We start from the raw sequence: 6,042 nt of genomic DNA on the forward strand, positions 1-6,042 counted from the left end.
AGCACCCAGACCCCCCCTTCTGAAACCCCCATGCCAGACCCTCCGCTGAGCCCCAACCACCTTCTCCTGGAAGCCCTTGCAGAGTCCCATTGCCCCTGCACCTGGAACCCCCCCAATGAGCCTCTGCACATCCAGATCCCCCCAAACTCAGATCCCCCACTGAGTTGCCTGCACCCAGATTGTCCCACACAGAATCCTCTCACCTCACACTTGGATCCTGCCTGGTTGAACCTGCCTGCCTAACATCTAGGGCTCCTGGTTCAGAGGGGCAGGACCCCAGGGTGTTTCTGGGGCAGGCCCAGCCCTTGTACTGTGTCAGGGTCAGATGCGGGGGGAGGGGGCCCCGCGGGGTGATCTCCCACCTTCGTGCAGCCCGTGGCCTGTGCTTCCCACTGCCATGCTGGAGCCTCTGCATTTATCTACTGACAAATAAAGCTGTAGAATTATGCAGAATTTTAAAATATTGAGCACAGAATTTTAAATTCTTTGGCACAGAATGCCCTCAGGAATATAAGATCCACCAAGCAGCTAAGAAAAGCTCAAGGGCCAGGCAGGAGAGTCCCATGGCCCGGATGTGGCCCATAGGCCATAGTTTGCCCACCTCTGATTTAGAGTGAGAATTTGATATTCATAACCGATCTATGTAATATATCAAGCTTAGTTTGCGTGTTTTGTTTATTTACTAGGTAATCTGCTTTGATGCGTTTACTATCTCTTATAATCACTTAATTATAGTTTATTATAGTTAATATAACTTAAACTTGCAGCGCAAGATGGTATAATTTTGGATTTACATTCCAGAGAGGAGGTGCGTGCCTTAGGAACTGGTAGGTGCCCTAGCTGTGCCTCTCCATACTGAGCTGATCACAGCATCTGTATGCAAATGCAGCTGGCTGTAAAGTGGTAGTGCAGGCTGGTCACAGCAGTACAGTGTGAAAGAAGCCCAGGCTGGTGGGTCAGGGGGGCTCAGTGGTATCCCAGTTCCACGTGGCACTCCAGGGGGGACCCATCACACTGGGCACTTGTCCCATTTGTTCTTGCCAACTGATCAGCTGAAAAAGAGCAAACTAGACAAATGCACATTTTCCAAAAAAGAAAAAAAAATGGGGTTCGACCCCAACCGGGGTGCAAAGCAATGTGGGGGGGCGGCGCGAGCAGCAATGCCAGCTCTGCACTGGACGAGGGCTCAGGAGAGCACCTCAGCCTGAGCCAGCCCTGTGGGCAAAGGGAGAGAGAGGGGGTCGGGCCAGCCCCGTGCAGGTAGACGTCAGGGAGCTTGGGCCAGCCCTGTGCATGGGAGACCTGGGGGAGCAAGGAGGCCTTGGGCCAGCCCCACGGGCAGGAGGCATGGAGGACTTGGGGACCAGGTGGGGGCCTCGAGCTGGCCCCGTGTGGTGTCCCATTTTCCCTTGGGAAACATATCGTCACCCTACTTAGATGTCCCCCTTCCTAGGTAAGCTTGAGCTCTGGAAATAGCCAGTCCCTCTTTGCATTTGCTCCACTGTACTAATTTTCACTTAGCCCTGGGTCTACCCTGCACAAAGTTAGACAATAATCTGATAGATGTGGAAGGGGATGGGAAAAAGTGCTAGGGGGGAAAAACAGATATTTTTTGTAAAATAATAATTATATAATAATTGTGTAAAATAATCAATATGATTTCCTGCTCAATTTCTGAGGGATTCCCTTAATTGACTAACCTCCTCTTCTACTGTGCTAAGCAAAAGAGAAATGTCTGAGGGGAAACGAGAGAGTATAGCAGGTGTAGAACTTAATACTCCCAAATATTTAGTGCAGGTCCAGCAAAATGGGAAAGTTGGGTGCAGTTTTTTTGTAAACTGACTTGTGATATGCACACTACAACACAGATAAGAGAGTGAGTAACTCCCCTTATTTAACCCTATTTTAGCCATGAGTGTAACGCATGTGGAAGGACAGAAAAGGAATATGTGCATTACAAGTTACATCTATTTTTCAGCTATCCAAACTCATTTTCTGTAATCTGCATCTTCCACCCCTGAATAATGCCGGTGAAACTCCACTGCTATTTTTGGACAAGATGAGACGGTGCTGAATTATTTAAACAAGCAAAGATTTAAGCTGCTGCTTAAATGTGTCTTAAATTATGAATATACGCAGTTTATGCAAGGATACTTATAAAATGGAGGGCTTGAACCTTATGCTAGAAAATCTTATTTCAAGAGCAAGGAAGGCTTTTCACATTTAACAATAAGACCTTTTGAAATCCTCTTTTTCACCCAGAACTCAGAAACACTCTTTCTTTCATTATGTTCAGCAGCCATGGGATTTTACTGACACTTGTCCCTATCAAATGCTTTGTTTTTAATGTTAGCAGTGATTATATCAGTTTACAGCAAACAGTTATGTGGGATAGGGTGGAACATTACAAATGGGCATATACAGAAGATAGAGGGGGAGGGAAAGAGAGAGGTAGCAGATCCACAGGAATAAATAAGCATAGCTCCATTTACAAGCTGACATTCTGCCCCTTCCTGTTTATGCTTTTACGAAGTGGGGGGGGAATGGAGAAAATTTAATATATAAAATTCATTGAAGATATTCTTTTCTGAAACTTAGAAAAAACACTTCAAGCTCCGACTACCATCTGTCTCGTACAGCCACGAAGAAAAACTAGCTCTTCTGGTGTTTTTTCCCATCAAAACACCATCGTTGTTGGATATTATTAAAGTAGTTCTGTATTAAAATCACAAATGAGTTTGATTCTCCATAGTTTAAATTCCAGGGTATTACTAATTAAGAGGTCTCTTGGTTTTTGGTACTGTTTCTCTCCCTCTATGTGTGAAACTTGCAAACTGCTAATTGTGTTAGTACCTTCTAAGACAGAGTCTGTTCTCAAAGCAATTCTTTGTAACAACAACTACTCACACACAGAGAGACTCAAAGCAATACTCTGTAACAACAGAAACAGCACCCAGAGACTCCCCGCCCTTTTGTTGTATTCATCTCGCTTTGTTAACAATTGTGATTAAAATAGAGATAGAGGATGGATGTGGATGGATGCTTGGTGTGGATAATAACTGAATGATCAGGGAGGTGCCAGCCTAAGAATCCCGTGTCCATCGGCCGAAGAAGGCGTCAAGTGGATATAACCAGAGGACCCCCGGAGGGCAGACTGGAATCCACCCAACAGCCTCAAGAATAGGAGAACCAAAGAACAAGATAACATCTGGCAGCACGGAGCCGTCAGGAATGCACCATCTGCTGATTGATTCAGCAACAGCATGATGAAGCAATTCCCATAGACTGGCATAGGAAGAAATTCCTATAAAAATGGATCCTAGAAAGTGAGAACTTTGGGGTCTGATTCTGCAAACCAACTTCCAGGAGCATCAGATGTGCATCTGACGAGGCCCTGCTCCCTCCTCACGTCCAGGCCACCTGGCCAGTGGCTTGGCATGAGCAACTGTAAGGCTGGTAACTATGATAACAACCTTGCAGAACGTGTGTGTGTGTGTGTGTGTTTGTATATGAATGAATGTGTGAATAAATATGAAATTGAATGGAATGTTATAGCTATAACTAACTGCTTACTATGATTCTTTCTGTATTCACAATAAATGTGGCATTTTGCCTTTTCCCCTTTAATAACATCCTGCTCGTTTTTATTTTATTGGTTTAACATCGTCACCCTCACATTATAGAGTATAGTTAAACCCAGCCGTTCTTTGCATTAATGATAAAGCAGCAATTTAAACCGGGGCCAAAGTCTGTGCTCCTCACTTGAGCAGAAAGTCCATGGGACTTTTGCTTAACTAACGAAAGGAGAATTTTGCCCTACAGGTGAATACTTTCAAAAATATACAAGCAGTAGCATATTTAAACCTGGACTGTCACCTTAAAGTTCAACAAATTTACAAATTCAGTCCATCCACTGTCTGGCAACATCAAATGTTCAATCTGTCAGTTTGAAAACAAAATATCTGGAATATACTTATGCAGTGAAGTATTTGTACACAGTATTCTACTAACGTGAAATCTGCAAACAAAATCCAAATCTTTATGTACAAGCTTTGTAGCTGAGACCTGTTAGCAATGCGTGCAATATGAAAATTAGAATTACCAGCACTCCAGCTACCTTCGAGACACCACTGACTTCCTGAGGAAACTACAATCCATCGGTGATCTTCCTGATAACATCATCCTGGCCACTGTGGATGTAGAAGCCCTCTACACCAACATTCCACACAAAGATGGACTACAAGCCGTCAAGAACACTATCCCCAATAATGTCAGGGCTACCCTGGTGGCTGAACTTTGTGACTTTGTCCTTACCCATAACTATTTTACATTTGGGGACAATGTATACCTTCAAATCAGCGGCACTGCTATGGGTACCCGCATGGCCCCACAGTATGCCAACATTTTTATGGCTGACTTAGAACAACGCTTCCTCAGCTCTCGTCCCCTAACGCCCCTACTCTACTTGCGCTATATTGATGACATCTTCATCATCTGGACCCATGGAAAAGAAGCTCTTGAGGAATTCCACCATGATTTCAACAATTTCCATCCCACCATCAACCTCAGCCTGGTCCAGTCCACACAAGAGATCCACTTCCTGGACACTACAGTGCTAATAAACGATGGTCACATAAACACCACCCTATACCGGAAATCTACTGACCGCTATTCCTACCTACATGCCTCCAGCTTTCACCCTGACCACACCACACGATCCATTGTTTACAGCCAAGCTCTGCGATACAACCGCATTTGCTCCAACCCCTCAGACAGAGACAAACACCTACAAGATCTCTATCAAGCATTCTTACAACTACAATACCCACCTGCGCAAGTGAAGAAACAGACTGATAGAGCCAGAAGAGTTCCCAGAAGTCACCTACTACAGGACAGGCCTAACAAAGAAAATAACAGAACGCCACTAGCCGTCACCTTCAGCCCCCAACTAAAACCCCTCCAACGCATTATTAAGGATCTACAACCTATCCTGAAGGATGCCCCAACACTCTCACAAATCTTGGGAGACAGGCCAGTCCTTGCCTACAGACAGCCCCCCAACCTGAAGCAAATACTCACCAGCAACCACATACCACACAACAGAACCACTAACCCAGGAACCTATCCTTGCGACAAAGCCCGTTGCCAACTGTGCCCACATATCTATTCAGGGGACACCATCACAGGGCCTAATCACATCAGCCACACTATCAGAGGCTCGTTCACCTGCACATCTACCAATGTGATATATGCCATCATGTGCCAGCAATGCCCCTCTGCCATGTACATTGGTCAAACTGGACAGTCTCTACGTAAAAGAATAAATGGACACAAATCAGATGTCAAGAATTATAACATTCATAAACCAGTCGGAGAACACTTCAATCTCTCTGGTCACGCGATTACAGACATGAAAGTTGCGATATTACAACAAAAAAACTTCAAAACCAGACTCCAGCGAGAAACTGTTGAATTGGAATTCATTTGCAAATTGGATACAATTAACTTAGGCTTGAATAGAGACTGGGAGTGGCTAAGTCATTATGCAAGGTAACCTATTTCCCCTTGTTTTTTCCTAACCCCCCACCCCGCCCAGACATTCTTGTTAAACCCTAGATTTGTGCTGGAAATGGCCCACCTTGATTATCATACACATTGTATGGAGATTGATCACTTTAGATAAGCTATTACCAACAGGAGAGTGGGGTGGGGGGAGAGAAAACCTTTTGTAGTGGTAAACACCCATTTTTTCATGCTTTGTGTGTATAAAAAGATCTTCTATACTTTCTACAGTATTCATCTGATGAAGTGAGCTGTAGCTCTCGAAAGTTTATGCTCAAATAAATTGGTTAGTCTATAAGGTGCCACAAATACACCATTAAAGTGTTCTTCTCATTCATATATATATATATATATATATATATATATATAGTGATGGGGCAAGGCCAGATGGCTATAGAAAAGTAGAGAGCAATAGATATGTTAGCTCCAGGCTAAACAAATCCCTGATACCAAGATAAGTGAAATGGCAGCTGCTCCAGG

At 44.2% G+C, this 6,042-nt stretch overlaps 1 protein-coding gene across 10 annotated transcripts in view; it reads right to left on the reverse strand.

Moving 5' to 3' along the window:
- The window catches only part of ST6GAL1 (ST6 beta-galactoside alpha-2,6-sialyltransferase 1), a 104,038-nt gene that overhangs the window by 95,246 nt on the left and 2,750 nt on the right, over positions 1-6,042 (reverse strand). The window lies entirely within an intron of this gene.

Source organism: Caretta caretta, chromosome 9, assembly GCF_965140235.1.
Source record: "Caretta caretta isolate rCarCar2 chromosome 9, rCarCar1.hap1, whole genome shotgun sequence".
In the NCBI taxonomy this organism is placed as follows: Eukaryota; Metazoa; Chordata; order Testudines; family Cheloniidae; genus Caretta; species Caretta caretta.